Source organism: Mesoplodon densirostris, chromosome 5 (assembly GCF_025265405.1).
Source record: "Mesoplodon densirostris isolate mMesDen1 chromosome 5, mMesDen1 primary haplotype, whole genome shotgun sequence".
Taxonomy (NCBI): domain Eukaryota; kingdom Metazoa; phylum Chordata; class Mammalia; order Artiodactyla; family Ziphiidae; genus Mesoplodon; species Mesoplodon densirostris.
Window position 1 is genome coordinate 64,613,486 of NC_082665.1, and position 20,092 is coordinate 64,633,577.

The window sequence follows — 20,092 nt, forward strand, 5'->3', positions numbered from 1 at the left end:
AACTATCATTAATTTTTTTCAGACCAATTAAATAAACAATGTGCTTTGGGATTATTTTCTCCTCATAGACCACTCTTTGACCTTTATTTCAATTTGATCTTATCTAGAAAATACTGCTAGACAGGGGAGCCATAGGGTAATATGTTCTGACTTATGGTCCCAAAGGATGCGTGGAGATTGATCCTCCATCGAATGAAAGCAGATGCTCTAATGTGGGTATACAAGAACAAAGGTTCTTCTCATTAGAATGACAGCTTGGTTCATGGACATCCTTATAATTAAAAATTTAAGAATGCGTGCAAAAGAATCTAGGTTTGCAGAGATAATTTTAGTAGAACCTTATGCAGAGCCCCTATAGGTTCTATAGCCTTCCAATACAGAAGACTTCCGTAGTTCATGACAATTCTAATACATGGGTTTATGACTATTGACCAGTTTTGCATGATTCTGTGGGTATTGTTTCTTTTCTTTTAAAATCAGTGAAGAGGGAAGGAAAGAAACACTTCGAAAATGAAAGATTAGCTTTCTAAATCATAAAGATGAGCTTTGTAATCACTTTCCTTTAAGCAAGAAATTAAAGGATAATAAAAACCCTAATTAAGGACTTCGTTAGCCTAACTAGATTTTCACATGCAAAACATTGTTATAAAGAACTGCTATAGAATGGAAATACCTCCTCGGTTAACCCAAAGGGAAGCATTCCTGCCGGGACTTTTCTTCTGTTTCCATTTGTCTGTCCATTCAGGGTCATTCCGTTTTTCCATGATCGCCAATTTTCTTCACCCTCTCCGTGACTCCTGCTTCTTGTCTTTTTAGTTGCCCAAGCTTTCTGCCTTCTTTCATTTTTTTTATTTGATTTCTTTTCATTTTTAAATTTGTCATGATTCATTCATTCATTTATTAGTTCAAGTTCCAATAATTGAGCCTTTAAAGCATGTTCTTTTCTGTCTTTCTTGTCCCCAGGCTCATTCATTCATCATTGCCCTCCCATGTAATTACTTTTTTGGTCCTTCTTTCTCTAAGGGTAAAATGCTTCTTTGGGAGTGGTTTTACAATCTCCCATGTTCTTTCAGCTCTCTTCTTCTCTTATGCAATAACCCTAATCTTATAGCAGTTACTTTTGACTTAACCAAGTCCACAGATGACATTATCATATTATATCATGGGGTTATTCTATACCCTTTATTATTGGTGCATATTAAAATAAGTCAGTAGAGAAAACAGGCATATATTTTTACAATGATCTAAGGGCTAAAATGACTGCATGCAAAATGATTCTCTCTGATAGTCTGAGAAAGTGGCAATAACACATATTCTTATCCAATAGCATGATATTTTTGGAGTTAATATTTAACCTAATATGTTATAGGGCTCATCAGGTTAGGGGCTGAACATTCTCAAATTGTTTTACAGTAAAATTCTTTGGTTTTAACTTCAAACTCAAAATCTAAAAGGGAAAGTTGAGTTTCTCAAAGTGAAGTCCTGAGATTGTACACTAAGCTTATTGAATAAGAATCTCCTGTAGGTAGGTTTTGGGAGTTAGAATATTTTAAAATACTTTGGGAGATTCAGGGACTAAACTTTGAGAACCACTGGGGCAAGCTTTGAAGGCAGGAGATCTTGGTTAGGATGCCAGCTCTACATCGATTCCCTTCCATGAGTTTTGGTTTTCTCATTTGTAAGTTAGGATTAATAATATCTAGTGTATGGAGTTGTAATTAGGACTAAATGAAATAATTTACCTTCCTAAAAGTACCTAGCTCATAAAGAGTCCAATAATTAAAAATATTTTATATGTATTAAGAATAAAATTTCTTGTATTTTTATATCTTTAAATCAAATAACAACTGGCTCTACTTGTATTTTCTTGTCAGTTTTGTGAATGCAAACACTACTACACAGCACCTGGGAACCAAAAACTGAATAGAACTTTCTTTGAAAATAAAATGAAACCGACTAGTAAGATTATTTGATCAAATAAAGTGGAAAAGATGAACTACACAGAGTGAAGAGATGAATTTTTTTTTGCTTTGGCATTTTCATTATTATTGCTGTTAATAACAGTTGGGTGCCTATGATGCATTAGACTCTGTAAAAAAAAAAAAAAAAGGAGGAGTAGAGTGTACCTGGGCCCTCAGGATGTACATTATTGATCCAGGAAAGGCCTCATTGCAAGATATGACCCTAACAGAGGAAGATAGTTGGAGCTAGTTCTAGCACTCTTGCTGAGCAGGAAACAGTGCTGGGAGTGAGAAAAAGAGAGAATATAAAAAGTCAAAAAGCAGGCAGATTTCATTCTTACCAGCACTATGAGCTACATGGCTAGATGGCGGTGGCGAAGTCAGAGAGGTAGAACATGACAGATTACAAAAAGGGTAAAGACTAAAGGCAGAAGTAGAAGTATGGCCTATTCTAGTAATATTTCATTAAGAAGAAGAAGAAAAGAACAAGAAAAAAGGCCTAACCATCTGTATTGCATGTAGTAGGTGCTGAGTAAATGTTTACTAAACGAACAATGATAAGGATAGGAAGAGGGTGATTAAGTAATAAACACATTCATAAATGCAAAAGGCTATGCCGACATTCAGTAAATATTCAGCATCTAATATGTATAATATGCAGTGCTATATTGTGGCGTATGTGTGTCTGCGTACATGTGTATGTATTTGGTGAGGCTTGGCTACAAAGATAAATAAGACTTCAGGCTTGGACCTCAAGTATTTAGAATATCAAGAATAATAATAGTCCATATATGCATTTGAAAACCCAGTATATTAAATATAAAAGAAGTCAAGGCAATTCAATATTTATCACCCTATTAAGCCAAAGAATAACAGAATATATTAGCTTTCCAAAGCATCCATTTAAGGCTTTTATGTCCTGAAATACTAACACTAATCAAGATTAGATTTTATTTCACTTCAATCTATTTGGATATTTACAAATATAAGATAGCTAGTGTAAAATGACTGTCTCAGAAAAATGTCATTTGTTGGCTTGAAGGTCAATGTATCTTCCATGTATAGCCTGAAATAGCAGCTCCTGTTTCTGCTCTTTAACTAGTTGCTTGTTGAGAAATGGTTTCCCTAAGGTTTTCAAGGTCTTATGATATGCCAGCTGAATGTGCTGAGTTATGAGTTTCCTTCCAGTCACTTAGGGATGATTTTTTTTTTAACAAAACATGGCAGAAGAAAACTTAGCCATAAAATTCATGTTCTCAAAAATTGAATAAACACTTGATCATTAGAGAATACTTGTAAGTACTCTTAAAAATGATAAATAAAATTTATTGTCAACTTGCTATATGATACAAACTGTGCCTTAATCACTTTCCTGTAATAATCTCATTTATTTCTACCAACAACCTGATGAGGTAAATATTGTTATCTCCATTTCACAGATGAAGAAACTGAGGCACAGAGAGGTTAAGTAGATGAGCAGGCTGCACAACTATATTGCTTCTTTTTACCCAATATCAAACCTTAAAAAATAAGTGCTTGGTTGAAAATTTTATATTCTAGGGAAAGAAAGAGGGAATTCTAATTTTCATCCCCTGGACACTTTTCCAAAATTTGTAGATGAAAACAGAGGGATATAATAAAAAAGCAGAATGTAATCTCCAACACTTTAAGAGAAATGAATAATATATACATTGTGTTATTTTAGAAAATCAGAAATAGATTTTCTTTTTAACCCCAATTATTCAGCAAAGCTAGTGCCATATCCCTCTTAAGATATTTCTCTCTAGCAGAAGCAGAGAGGATACCTGAGTTTGACATTTTCCTTTTCTCAGAGCCAGTATGTCACAGAGGAACAGGGCAACAAGCAGAGAGCTGCCCAACAAAAGTGGTGGTGGTGGTGACAGCAGTAGATGGAAAGTAAAGCATCAGTGTATTGGAAATCATCAGACATCATCCTACAGCTGGGAAATCAGCAAGAAATGAAGATTGGGCTTTCTCCTCATTAAACCTATCATTAAGGTCTCATTCTGTTTTGTTGAAATCCTGCTGTGTTGGTGGGTGATACCTTCTTTGCACAGGAGTGAGGGAACCCCTATGAATGTCAGAGTGATACATTAATCAAAGGGTTGTATGGAGATAAAGCAAGGTTGGTAAGAGATTTAGTAAGAACTGCAAATAATATTGAAATAATTCTGATCAATTTCCACATGCCTATCTCAATCTGATGTGAGACTTGAAGAATATGAAAAAATATTGAGGACTCTTTTGACAGTAGGAATCAAAATCAGAAACTGTTCTGTAAGCTTAGTAAATATAATTCTCTGGCATATATTAAAATAATAAAATATTTAATTTGCATTAGAACCTTTACTGGGACTATAAGAAGTACCACAAAGTCAGATTCATGACATATTTAGCCGAGTAATTAAATTTGATACAGGTAATTCAGGATGATTTATGAGGAAAAAATTCTTGCTCTGTCAGATCAGCATTTAAATATGAGGCACATATCCAAATACTGCCATACTTATCTCACAGTACAATCCTGATTTATCAACAAAAAATGTATACAAACATGTTTAATTGTTACTATCACACCCGCCTATACAAACTCCTGACATAACAAATTATGTGTTTATTAATTTTGGCATAGGTCCTTCTTTTATTTAGAGACCCATAAATTTCCTCTTTCAGACTTAAGAAAGTTGCCCAGCTCTCATCTTCCTGAAATTGAATGCACCAACAATGACCTTTAATAACTTGGTAAACTAGAATTATAGCCTTCTGAGTTTTTCTCATTTGGAAACTACGTGAAATACCTGTTGAATAAAATGCTATTGACTTCTGAAATAGCTTTCAATATTTTGTTTTTAAAAAAGCACAATATATCACTCTTGTCTTCATAAGAGGAAGAAAAGTGACTGTAATTGATTATATGTAAATGAGATGTAAAACCCAAATGTCTATAGCAGCTATAACATGGAAGACATTTTATGTTGAGAGAAGGAAGAAAGAGGAGCCTATAGTCTTGTTTTCTTTTTATGGCTTAGACAAAGGCTTAAATTTGTCTCATCCAACTAGTTCCAAAATTCTATCACCATGAGATTCTCAGAGAGATGTGGTCTCCTGTTATTTTGCTATAGAGTGGAAAGGCCCAAGAAGCAGAAAGTCTGGAATTGTACCATAAATATGTCACTCACTGGTTGTATAACTATGCTCAGTAACTATGCTCAAGAGATAAACCCTCCAAGACCATTTCCTCACACTTCAAATGGGGATAAAGTACCCATCTAACATAACACACATAAAAGTGCTTTGTAAATGTAAAGGACTGTACAAATGCTAGTTGGCCAACATTGCAGTTTGGGAAACCTAAAAAATCTCTAATATTTTCCTAACAGATTTCCATTTTCTTTGAAAGGCCAACACTGTTGTTTCCTCAGACATCAGACCCCAATTACCACCTAAGAGTTTCCCAGAAACAAAGAATGACTCCATCATATTTTAGGGATAGCACTTTTTTTTTTAAGGAGGCAAATAACCAGACAATTAAGAATCATTATTGTGTCATCTGATGAAAACTGTCAGATTTAGTATATCCAGGGTTCAACACATGTTCTGGAACAAGGGTTCTCAAAATTTAATATGCTCACAAGTCACCTGAGAGGAATACCCTTAAGTACAGAATTTGATACAGAAAGTCTGGGGTGGAGCCTGAGATTCTGCATTACTAACCAGTTCCCAGGTGGTGTTAATGCTGCTGGTGTTCAGGCCACACTTCATGGGCAAGGCTCTAGACCCTCTTAGAGGTACACTCTCCAACATGGCAGCCAATGTCACATGTATGTAGTGATTTACATTTAAATTAATTAAAATTAAATTATATTAAAATTCATTTCTTCTGTAGCACTAGCCACATTTCAAGTGTTCACTAACATGGGGCTAGGGGCTACCACATTGGACAGCACAAACACAGAACATTTCCATCATTGCTGAAAGTTCTACTGGACAGCTCCGCTCTAGAGCACAGCACCAATATGGGGAGGGAGATGCCTTGACCTGACCAGTTTCTCCACTGTCTCTAAAGTAGTATCCTCATGCATATACTTGGCATCCATGGTTTAATCTACTGTATCCTTTACATATAAGGATGTAAATGACCTCGCCTTAAGACATACTTGGAGCTGTGATGACAGAAGGAAAATGGGTTTTCCATGAGCCTGAGCTTTTAGATAAAGAGGAGAGAGACTGAATGAGAGTTTCCTACCAGCAGGCAAGAGAAGAGGGCCCAATGATGCCCAATGAGAGAATGACTAAGAGCCAGCCTTGTTCCTCTCAAGGGAAGAGTGAAGTGATATTAATCAGCACACTATTGTATACAAAGAGGGTTCTCTCAGGAGAAGAGCAGTGCATCTGTCCCACTCACACATCAAAGAGGCCCAGCAGCTGAAAATGCTTGTGTCAAATCTCCACTCAGCCTCTTTTTCTCCTTGCTTTCCTTTCCTGGTTCATTTGCTATTCTGTGGGCTGTTTAGCAATAAGCCCTTCATCTGATTAACATTTCAAACTCATTGTTGGTCTGTGCTGGCTTAAATGAACTAATCATCATTAGTACTTCGAAACCTGTCTGGCTGTGCCTACAAGGGGTGATGGGGGGAGAAGAAAGAGAAGAAAAGGAAAAGGAAACAAGCAGGACTCATTAAATAAGTCATCCGTAAGTAGTTGGTCAAGACAAATAGAAACAGAATCCTGAGTGTTTTAATCATTCATCAAGTCAAGGACACAGATAGGAGCTAGAGAAGCAGAAGTGGGACACTGAATGCCTATATCTATAGATATATATCCATATATTTATATCTATGTATCTAAATCCACATCTATAACTACACCTACATCTAAACCTAACTATCTCCAGTGGGCAATGATGGAATACAGAAATCATCCTCAAGAAGATGAGGAAAGGAAGCCTGGAATCCCATTCATTCCCTTTCCTCTGATTTCCTTTCCCTGTGGAAAGTATTAGTTTATCACTCTGATTTCAAAACAAAACTTGTTACAGAACTAGTTTTCTATTCTTTCTCCTTTATTCACTTCGACTGAATTGTATTCCCCAAAGCAACTGAAGTGGGTCACCTTTCTATGTTACAGTAGTACTTAGACTGTGTTACTTTTAATGCATGTTTTGCATCAAATTATAGAGTGTAGTTGAACCTATTGCCTTATTGGGCCAGGTAAGCTACCAGCCTGGCTTAACCTGAGTTAACCAGAAGAGCTTTTTTCTAGATCAGACATTTGGAATAAATATATTCACTGTTAATTCTACTTTACATTAAATTTTCATCATGATGCTTATAATTCTGAGGCAAAAAAAAAAGAAAGAAAAAGAAAAAGAAAAAAAAAAGAAAACACATCCAGACCATTTCCTGTGCTTGTCTGCAAGACAGACAATGGCTTAAAGCATATTCTGGATTTAAATGGTCAATGTCAAGCTTAAGCAAGAACACTTTTTCTATTCTTGTGAAGTCAACATTCCCCACAGATGACTCAACCCTTGTGATCTAGAAATATGTTTCCTAACATGTGATATGTGTAAAAGAGATAACTGGAGATGGTATAGCATCACAGCCTTGCATATCATTGTATCTTATAATGGGTACCATATTCTCTCGCAATTCTTTGAGCAAGTCAAGGAGAAGGTCTCTTTTGGTAACTTATGTATTTAATACCACTGCCACTTGCCAATCTCCCATTTTAACAAATAAATCAGCCTTACGCTCTGAGTCTTCTGAGGGGGAATTGTATCTAGCTAAAATTCAGTAACATTTGTTTTCATTGAATTATTATTTTTAACATTTTCCTTTTATTTATGGCACATCATACTGGTTATTCTATTCATGGTGGTAATAAAATGTTTACTAAAAATACATTAAGTAAAAGACAGTCTTTAAAGAAAATTTTAACCTTACAGTAAAGCAAGTGAATACAGCAGAAATCATGAAAAAATAGCACTGATCTGAAGCATTCTTTTTTGCTTTGAGGGGGTGAGTTGCTCCCTAGCTATTAGCCCCCTATACACATAGTGGGTTCAAGTTCTACATCAAACACTGTACTGTTGCTGTGATCTTTGTAAACAATGTTTCATAGAAACTGCAAGTGGAAAGATGAGAGAGGAAATGTCTCATCCTTTTATAGAATGACTAATGAGCACTGAAAACAGTGCCAGGGAGCACATGGCAAGCAGCAGGAAATGACCAGTAGAAAAGCAGTGACATCAAAGGATATGCTAAGGAGCGGAAGGAAGAAGGTAAGACTTCCCTCATCTATCCTCACTTGGTTGATTTCAATATGGTGAGTTGCTTATAGTTTGTCACAAGCTTTTCCCAAAGGTGAGCCTTTAAGTGTCTTCTTGCTACCTTTAGGAGGGAAGAGGAAACACAAGATTGATTCACTATGTTTCAACTCAGTGTCTCTTTGCCATTTTTTGAGAAATGGGACCAAATTTACTCTAAGAAGCAAACTTCATGGAGCTCTCTATAATTAGTTACCATAATAAGAACTCAAAATACTAGTTTTCATGTACTGGTAATTTGATTTTTTTAGATGAAACCCCTCACTTGTCTTTTATCGATAAACATTTATTGAGCACCTACTATTCTCGAAGTAGTTTGTGTTTGCTGTGTCAAGGATACAAAGTAGTGTCCTGAGAGTCAAAATGTGGTTTGTGGGCAAGCAGTCCTAGTATCACCTGGGAGCTCTTTAGAACGTGTAATTTCAGGCTCCAACCCAGACCTACTGAATGAGAATCTACATTTTTAAGGTGGTTTATACACATATTAAAGATTGGGAAGCTCCATTATAAGAAATATAGAGACTCTCTTCAAACAGCTTAATGGCTCACTTTAGAAATAACACTGACCCTAAAATCATGAAGTAATAACAAAGGGTAGTAGTTAGTATAAGTAGTGTCATGTGAATTTAGACAAGATAATGGTCTCCAAAAATCATGGAAGAAGTGGGACAGGAACCATGTCTAAAAATCCAAGCAGAATTAGAGGAGAGAAGCATGCCCCCACTTTGGAATGTGGTGATGATTTTTAGGCAAAAAGAGCATAGAACTATAGACACATGTCATCTTAAATATGCAGAGAAAAATTCCTGTGTCACTAGAATGAAGGATACATGCCAGGGATTATAGAAAATCAGATTCGATGGAAAGTAAGTGGGGAGGGGGGTAGTTTTGATAGCCAAGCAGAGGAGTTTACTTTTTACACCAGAGGAAATTCATGCCATCTCTGAACATAGGCAGACTAAGAAGTCACAAAAGTACACCCAGTCTCCCGTACATAATAAATGCTCAGCATTTGCAAAATTGAGTTAGTTAAACTGTATGTTCAGGAGTGATTACTTTAGCCCCATGGTGGGCAGGATGAATTGCAGGGGAAAAGCCACGATGGTAGAGGCTATAAACATCCTTCATGTGGGATCAGATGCCTTGAATAATATCTATTTTGCAAAAGACAGGCAAAGGCCCTAAAAACAATAATTACATATAAAAGATTAATATAGTTAAACCACTGTATCAGCAGTGACTGTGCTGATTTGAATTTGCCTCAATTAAGGAGCTCTTTCATTGAAATAAAGTTTCTAAAAATGTTACTTAATGGCACTACTGCACTTCTGTTCAATTCATTCAGCTAAAACCCATGTGCTTGTTATGTCTCCTTTTATTCCCATGTTCTACTGTAACCAAAACAACACAAGTGAGTGTAAACTATGGCACTTTAATCCAGGAAGTACCTTTACTTTAAGGGAAGCAGCCTGCTATAGCAGCCAGATCTTCAGCCATGGAGCCACACTGGGCTGTGGCACTTTCTGGCCAAACACTAGCACTGTGTGGTACTGGCCAGTGCCTTCACTTCCTTGGCCCTTAGTTTATGTATCTAAGGATGAAAGTAAATATTACCCACTTCACAGGACAGTTGGCACAAGGCCTGGCACATAGTTGGAGCCCCAAATAGGTGCTATTAACATCTTGATCACCACCATATATTGATACATCATCATCACCCTCCTCCCCCCAATCCTGCTCAACATCATCATCAACTTGATGAGAGGATCAAACCCAAGGCAGACATATTACCATATTCTTTTTAAGTTTATGATCCAGCAACTCCACTCTTGGGCATATATCTGGAGAAAACCATAATTCGAAAAGATACTTGTACCCCAATGTTCACTGCAGCACTATTTACAACAGCCAGGACATGGAAGCAACCCAAATGTAAATTGATGGATGAATGGATAAAGAAGATGTGGTACATATATACAATGGAATATTACTCAGCCATAAAAAAGAATGAAATAACGCCATTTGCAGCGACATGGATGGACTTCGAGATCGTCATAGAGTGGAGTCATCAGACACAGAAACAAATATCATACGATATCACTTATATGTGGAATCTAAAAAAATGGTACAAATGAACCTATTTAGGGCTTCCTTGGTGGCACAGTGGTTGAGAGTCCGCCTGCCGATGCAGGGGACATGGGTTTGTGCCCTGGTCCGGGAAGATCCCACATGCCATGGAGCAGCTAGGCCCGTGAGCCATGGCCACTGAGCCTGTTTGTCCGGAGCCTGTGCTCCGCAACGGGAGAGGCCAAAGCAGTGAGAGGCCCTTGTACCGCAAAAAAAAAAAAAAAAAAAAAAGAACCTATTTACAAAACATAAATAGAGTCACAGATGTAGAAAACAAATTTATGGTGACCAAGCGAGAAAAAGGAGGAGGGATAAATTGGGAGATTGGGATTGACATATACACACTACTATATACAAAATAGATAATGAATAAGAGCCTGTATAGCACAGGGAAATCTAGTCAATACTCTGTAATGACCTACATGGGAAAAGACTCTAAAAAAAGAGTGGATATATGTATATATATAATTGATTCACTTTGCTGTATACCTGAAACTAATACAACATTGTAAATCAACTATACTCTAATAAAAATTAATTTTAAAAAAGAATATGGCTCTGCTTTTATGCCAAATTTCTTTGTGTAAGCCAGGGGTCTTTCAAATAAAGGAAACAAAAGCAAAAAAGAGAAGGCAAGCATTTCATTTCAGCTGAACAGTTATGCTCTGCAAACGTGAAAGTGAGCTCAGTGACCAGTGCCCTGCTGACGTGGGAACTCATATGTGGGCAAGGCTGTGAGCCCCTGACACCCCTCTCTTTGACTCTTCTTATTCTCAAGTTAGGTCCTATCCTGTGGTTCCACCCATCTTTAACCATCCAGTTTTCTGGCTGTTCTCCTCTGCCTTTCTTCCCCTTCTCTTCTTTCTCCTCTAAACTTAACTGTTATTATAACTACATCACTCCTCTTTCCAACCCAACCTACCCACAAAAAATATTCTTTCTCCTGAGAAGAGGGCAAAACGTAGGAACCAAAGCTCCTGAGTCACAGCGATACAAACTTTCCATAAACCCCAGGAAGTGTAGAGTTGTATTTCTGTTATCAGTTCTCCAGAGGTCATTGAAAGAGCTTCCCTGGAGGAACTGAAAAAGACTTTTGACTCATAGTGATGAGTTTGGATCAAGTCCCTGTCTGATCTTTCTTTAGCACTGCTGGTAGATAAAAGCACGCATGCATGCCACCCTTGCTTGTAAGCAAAGAGGAAATTCCTAATTCATTTGTAATTGAACTGGTTTTTATTTGGAAGCCATCTTTTGGGATCAGGCATACAGTTAGTGGGAAGGACCTGAATCTACATAGGTGCTATTAACATCTATAGATTATCGTCATCTATAATGACTTTTCAGATTCCAGACATTTTCTAGGAGTGGATCTTCAGATTCAAAGAACCATTCCAGAGCCCAGAGGAATCTCTTCACTGCCCATGAATCATTCACATACTACAGAGAATCACAGAGTACTGACATGACAATGGCTTGAATATCTAGTCCAAACTTCTTATTTTTCCAGTGGGGAAAGAGACCCTTGAAATGACTCAACTAAGACAAGTCGGGACAAACCCGTATTTTTCTATATCAGAGATTCTCAAATTTTAGGTTGCATCAGAAAAACATGGAGAGCTTGTTAAAACACAGATTTGTGGGCCTTACACCCAAAGTTTCTGACTCAGTTGATCTGGGGTGACGTCAGAGAATCTGCAAGTTCCCAGGTGATGCTGATGCTGCCAGCCTGGAGACCACACTTGAAAGCTACTTGTCTATATCATACTGCCTCTCAATCATGCAGAAACTTTATGAAATGCTCACTAGATAATCTTTAAAATACTAATATTAAGTACTGTCATTTCCCCTTCCTAGAGGAGAAAGATCTTTTTAAAACTGAGTTATCTACTAAGTTTTATTATCATCATCTCCCCTTCCTCCACCTACTCACTTGTCATGATCTTAATAAAATCCTTTCTTTTACTTATTTACCAGCATGTTCTTAGCTTCATGTTGGGTTTTCAAGATCATGCTTGGTGATAGATAAAATTAAAGTGAAAGTCATCACTGGTCTCTTTAAAGGAGGAAGTTTTTACTATAAAAAGGAAATACTGCTTGGTTAAAAATATCATACTGTGAACTGTCCTATATTTTCCTTAGGGTGAATGAAAGGAAAATGTTGATTAAACAAAGTGGCTTTTAGGAAGTAAAAAGTTTGTAGGGGGGGATTAGGGAAAAAAAAAAGCAAAGAAAAAGAAAGGAAAAAAATAGTATTTTTGAGCAGCTACCATGTGTCCAACAGCAAAGAGTCACTTTCAAATCGTTTCACGTGAATATCCCATCAGTCTGCTATGTTCCTGGTGCAACTGCCTGCATTTTTCTTCTATTTTTCTCTTTTTTCTTTTTATTTTGTTATATTCATTTGTTTGTTTTATTTTTTTTAATTCTACATATAAGTGATAACATTGAATATCGTCTTTCTCTCTCTGACTTATTTCACTAAGCATAATAACTTCCAGGTTCATCCATATTGTTGCAAATGGCAAAGTTTCATTATTTTTTATGGCTAAGTAATATTCCTGTGTGTGTGTGTGTGTGTGTGTGTATCACATCTTCTTTATCCATTCATCTGTTGATGGACACATACTGCTGTGAATATTAAGGGCACGTATCTTTTCAAAATAGTCTTTTCATTTTCTTTAGATATATACCCAGGAATGGGATTGTTTGATCACATGGTAGTTCTATTTTTAGTTTTCTGAGAAAACTTCATACTGTTTTCCATAGTGGCTGTATCAATTAACATTCCAACTAACAGTGTACTAAGGTTCCCATTTAGTGCTAAAAGACAGTTTACACCACACTCTCCCCATATATGTAAAAGTCCCACCTTTATGAACTGTACCCACACAACATGTATGACCTGCACAACATGCCGATAACTCTTTGCAATGAGCCTTTATTTAAGTAATAAATAACTAAGCTATCAAACAGAGATGACTTACCCTAGGTCATGCTACTATTGAGAGGTAATGTAGGAACTATAACACGGGTTTGTCTAATTCTAGGTCTCCTGCTGTATTTGCAATGGATTAAGGCCACTAAATAGTATGCTTTTTTGTCTTCTTTTCCTACTGGACATTACACATGAGGCTATACATATAAACAAATAAATCCATGACTGCAGAACACAGAGAGATCAACACCAGGTCTGGGATGCACAGCTCTGAAATATATTTCTCCCAATTCTCTCTCTTATCACAGCCCCTCAGTCTTTCATGTGGCCCTAAGATTTTCCTGCTGGGACAGAAGCAGGAGAGGGACAGAATGTGAGTTCGGGAGGTGAGGAGGTGGGGCTCCTTAGGTGCCCTCCCTCACAGCCCTGCACACACCCCAAGGGTGGTTAATGGGCACCACCTCAGCCTCGGGAGGCCTTTTTGGTGTCCCAGATGCACATCCCTGAATATCTTGAATAGTGTACTCATTTCATTCTTGGAGCTGGTCAGCACAAAGAAAAGCAAAGAAAGCTGAATAGCTGCTATTAAAAGGCAGACTGCCAGAAATCTGAGAAAGCACGCAACCACACAATATCTCAAGTCTAAAGGGAGAATTCCAAGCCAAGATTTCTGCATCTCTCTCCACCATCCAGCCGATCAGCATCAGGGTTTTCACTCTCAGACATGTGACCTTTTTACTGGGACACTCAGCAGTCATCTTGCAGATGTTCCTGGTGCAGGCTGAAAGCAGTGGCTTGCATTTCTCTTCTGGTTCTTAACGTCAGTTTGTACCCTATTCTGTATCCCTCACCCCCAGCCTTGAATGTACATATAGAGTCCTGTACCTGTACAGCATGCAGTATTAATAAGAAATGACCCTTCTCTGAGGAACTCAGTGCATTTGTTTTCCTCTTGTTTTTGAAAGGAAAACTGATAGAGAGAAGAAAGGAATCAAGAGCAGAAATAGCACGTAGGTGCACACAAGAAGAAATCTGCTCCGCTGTTTGATATCAGGCTCTGTGGTGAAGCAGTGTGCGAGCTTAGAAGGGCATTTCCTCCTGCGCCTTATGGAATTCAGTGTAACTTAGCTATTGGCTACTGAGCTGAATTCAGAATTCAATTACTTTACTTTTGACACAGCCAATACAGCACAGTGTGGGATGAAGCAGAGGCTGATTTAAGTGTAACATTATAAGTCCCTAGGTCTAATATCTTCATAATAAGGAATGTTACTATGGACATAAAGGAAATTATATTTGTGTGTGCTCGGAACTTACGCAGGCCAGAACTAGACCTTCAGAGTTTATTAAGTTCAGTGATGGATTGAAGGGAGACAGAGTTAGGGTTATGCAAATATTACCCAGGATTTTTACCACATGTGTAAGTTCAAAGGACTATAGATCTGAAAAGACTGGAAGAAGGAGGAACAAGTGATTCCTACCCATGCTTACAACTAGCAGAGGTGAGCATAAACCACAGGAGGTAGGGATGACAGCTGAGAGGCAATAGGCTTGGCACTGAAGACTGACAGATTGGCCAGATGGCCACTGTCATTTAAATACACATTATATTTTGATTAGGATTATCTCTTAATATCCTTGATAATATTTAAATTCTATAACAGAGAACAAATCTTTGTATTATACATACATTTGCCATTTTTTCCCATTAATAATAGAATAAATCACTTTGCAGAAGTGGAAGCATTTTATTTATTGCCAGGAGACATTTTACAGCCCATGGTCAAAGTATCATAATAAGACGTAAAAACTGTCTTCCAGATGGGAATTCTAGCATACTCGCTTATAAAATTTTTCCATTTATAACCTATGATTGCCCTTCTACAAATTGTTACTACTCTTCTCCTTAGGACACAATTAGAGATCATGGTTTTGTCTTTTTCTTCTCTTGGCCCTTTACAAACTAAATTGATGATTTAGTTCAGTCTATAAATTCAACAAGAAATAGCTACCATATTTAGGAAATGAGAACGTAAAGGGGAAAAAAAAGATACATTCTTGGTCTTTAAGCAACTTCAACTCAATTTCAAGATCAAAGTTAGTCTATCCCTAGTCCCACTATAGCAGTTACATTTTATTTATCATTATTTTTTTGCAGAAACAGTCTCTCTAAAGTTAGACTGGACTCCTGATTCCACTCAGCGAACACAACACTAGCTGCTTAATTCTCATTTTCCCTTCTACCCTGAAAGCCTGCTTCAACCGGTCTGCACCATTCAGGATAGACTAGTTTGTATTGCAGTAACCAATGACCTTGTGATCTTAATGTCTTACAGCAACGAAGGCTGATTTCTTCTCTTGCTGTGAGCCCGTTAAGGTTTGGCTGTGGTTCTATTCCACTGAAAAGGCTTATCTGAACCACTGCCCGTTATGTAGCACAAAGAAAAACATCATATCAATGCATGCACTCATCCTTAAAGTTTCCTCTTGTAAATGACAGCCATTTCACTGACCAGAGCAAGTCACATATCCAAGTCCTATACTAATAGCCCAGCAAAGGACAATCTTCCTCCAGAGATCAGCAGGGAATATTTGAGAACCACAGTACAGTCTACTCCTCTGTACCAACCCTACTCATCTAGAAACTCTCAGCTGAAGGTCCATTACCAAATTTTCCCATTTCAACTCTCACAAACACTTCTTCATGTTCTTCAGAAGGGTCTATAGGTATTACACATGTAAGCATGCATCTGTAATATATTATCTTGTAATATTTTAAAAGTAACTTCATTTTTTTTCCTCACACTTGTCTTTTTCACTCAACTGTCAATTCTTTGAAGGCAGGAACCATGTTCCAAATTTCTTCCTTGAACATACACACAGTTCACAGAACTCAGAATTGAAAACTGCAGAGGTTCTACTAGTCTTAAGTATTCCATGTAGAATGGCTTCAAGAATAACGCATTCTATGCATGTGCTGGGTTTTGATAGAGACAAGTGAAAAACAACACCCGGCCCTCTGCAAGAACTTTAAAACTGGGTACTTATAACACAACTTACTTTTATAACACACAGGAAAACCATGTTATATATAATATTATCACAAAACTCATGTAAAAGGTCAAAAATGCATTTAACATGATATAGAAAAGTAAAGTATTTGAAGAAACACAGAACTTTTCAAGACTACATAGGAATAGGAACAATATAAAATTATCCAAACAATGATCTAGAGAATAATTAGGCTGAAGATTAAAGTTGCTGAAGAAACTATAACTAAATAAAGTTAGCCTACATTTAATAATAACTGGAGAAAAATTGTTCCATGCACATGTATCTCACATTAGATCCTATATTAGATTTGCTTAAGGACTCCAAGTATTGCTGTGGTTTCCCTGCTTGTAACTATAGAAGCATTGGGTACATACACCTGTATATCACTTACTTTTTATAAGGTGTTTGGAGGATTGATAAAATAATTTGTTTGGCGGTTCCAGTATTCAAGGGGGGATACAATGGAACCTGAGACAAACATGTTGACCATGTGTGTTTTAGAGAGGCTGTGCAATTAGGAAATGGAAACATAAGCAGGCAGATATCTAACAACATCAGGATTGTAAGGATCCACTTAATAACAATCTGCTAAATACATCATATATACTTAGCTCCTTGAAATCATTTCATTAGTCTGAAAATTAAGCATATGCTTCTCCTCAGTGGAGGAACAAGGGAGACGGGTGTGTTCGGGAGACTGGTAAAAGCAGGCAAAGCTATTTATCTTGAGATTATAGGTCTCGTTTCAAGCAAGAAGCTAAAGACAGTTACCGCTACTTTATGGTCCATATTAAATGAACTATCATTATCAGTTTAGATGCTCATTTCAGCAGGCTGTCACCATAATGTGGGTTTGAATAACCCTAATGGATATGTGGACAAACGTCTCCTTGGAGAGATAATACAGTATATTGAAAAGAGCCCTTGGCGAGAATCAGGGGAATCGGGGTTTGTTCCAACTCTGCCTCTAATAAGTAAGTAGCATGGGTGTCTCCTCTCTAGGAAGGGTGGGCAGGGAGCGAGGGAAGGAATCAGGTGACCTCCCAAATCCCTTCTGGTCTTATAGTTGGATAGTATCCTGTGTAGGAAAGTCCTTATCTTCCCCAGGTTATCACCCAAATCATGCGGGCCTTGCTCTTGGATTGAAATCCAAGAGCAGATATTACTCCTTTCTCCTGTAGATAAAAGGAATAAGATGTTATTTTCTCCCTTTTCCCTTTAAATGTGCAGTCTACAAATTATCCCTTAATCTAGGACAGATTCTTAGGCCTAGTTATATGGTCTGTCTCCCTCTTTTCCTGTTTTCTTCATGACATACCATGACCTATTACAAAAGGTATAAGGAAACAGTCCAAAGCAAATTAGTTTCAAATAAAATTTTAAACAAATGCTACTTTTCATGTAATACTTCTATCACTTTTTTAAAGGGAATGGGGTGTGATGAGTTCTGGGTTCCTATAACGCTGAGTTGCCCTCAGCTCTTTGAGAGGCTCATACTATTAAAAAGAACAGCAACCAGGACAGAACTGTGCACTGGTAGCCTAATCACAACCTACATGTAGTCCTTCCCTTCGCTGGCTATTTCTTGCTACTTTCCTTGAAAGCTGTATGTTTCTCTATGAGAAAGGGCAACATGAATTGCAAATTATTGAAAAGAAGATGGGGGGGTCTACATGTTTTTCTTCATTTTCTTATTTGAAACTTGGAGATTTGGGGTTTAAGAAAAGTGATGCTGATATTGAAGCTTCCGCTCTAAACTGGCATCGTGACACCACATTGGAGATGTTGGGAAACAACGGCCCCCACAGGTGACAGGGATGAGGGGATGGGAGCCTGCCACCCAACAGGCTGGTTCTCTACTATCTTTATGCACAGGAGCTCTTTTAGTCCTCACCTCCTGGCAGATGGAGAAACAGTTCCACAAAGCTCAAGTCACTTACCCAAGGTTACATCGTGATAAGGGTAGGGTCAGATTTGTGTTTCAACAGCCTGACACTTGAGCTGATTCTATTAACCATTAAGATTTTCTGCCTGGTAACACTCTATGTAGGGGGCTAGAGGGTGCAGCAGGATTTATTTCTATATTTGTTTAGCTTCAAAACTCATGCCTTCACCATTAGGTCAAGCTTCCTTCCACTAACAAAGAAATGGAGAGATTGGGCATGGAGTAACAACAAACAAGAGCCAGTTTCCTCCTCCAACATACCCTACCCTGTACATGAGACTCTTGAGCATCGCTGAATTCAATGTCCCTTGGTATGCTCTGAAAGGGAAAACATTTCTGCTTAGGAAAACTCCAAACAGCCAAGGTCACTTTCTAGAAGGGATTTAGTATGGGTAGATGTTGGAGTGAGGGTCTCTTCCAGCTCTTCCATTTACCAGTTGTGTGACCTTGACTCAGCTACACACATAGATGAGTTTCAGATTCTACATTTGTAATATGAGGACACCAGAAATGATGTAGATTATTGGTTTTCGTTTTACCCCCCAAAGCAGTAGAAGCCATTATGTAAGGGATATTTCTGATCCAAACCCAACATACGACACAAATGCAAGTGGCTTTCTCTGGGTGACAGAGGATCCACTACCATCCCTCATCTAACACAACACCAGCAAGGTAGCTGGAAACTTCTCAGTGCCTAGCAGCAGACACCTGGTTTAGATCCCTTGGGTGGTCTCTGAGCCCCTTCCCAACTTTAATGGCCTCTGAAAGTCTAGGATTCCTTCCTGTAGAATGGGGGAATCTACTATGTGTTAGCGAAACCATCACTGACTCCGTTAAAGAGTTCTAATCATAAACCTTGCAAATAGTCTCCTTTGAATTACAGATGTGATTTAGTTTTAAACACACTACAACATCCAACACTTTAGACAGATTTACTCAACAGTTCAAAGGAATGAAGAACTGGACTTTGTTCCATTACCACTGTGCCAGAAATTGATTTCAGGGAGGGATACGTGATTATGGTATAGAATGTGAATGAGGAAGGTTTGGGCCGACCTCAGCCCTGATTCTCTATTTGTGTGTGGGGCAGCGTGAGTGTTACTGGGTGTGAGGAGGGCTTCATAAGATGTAAAAAGAACTGATGGATTTATCGATCTAAGGAAGACAGTCTCCTTGACGGAGACATGCTGTCAAATAGTGGCAGGATGCGCTGCTAAAAGCCCTCCAGATTGATTACCCTACCTGGCACCTGATCCCTCGTCACTGCAGCAGGTGAAGAGTGCTGGAAATGTACTCACAGCTGCATTAATAAAATAGGAGGAGAGCAAACAAGGAGGCCTGGGTCAGGCAAGGCTCTGACTGAGAAGAGAGTTTCCCACTGCTCCAAATTTCCTCAGAATGGAGAGTCTCTCACATAGTGTGAAACACACAGACTGAAAATGAGACAAAATAGCTAATCCGGCTGAAAATGTATGTGGCAGCAATAACTTCTGAAGTCATTGCTCTCTGGCTTCTGAAGTTCTGTGAGTTGGTTTTCCCATCTGTTACTGCTTCTGAAACTTGACAATTCCTGTTTGAATTCTTACCTAATTAGAAAATGCTTTGGAAATAGTGTACTAAAAGATACACCTGGTATAATTGCAAAACACTTCTTTTAACCATGCTAAAGGATCCCCACATGCAAGCACTGCCGCATCCTACTCCCTGGATCAATAAGAAAA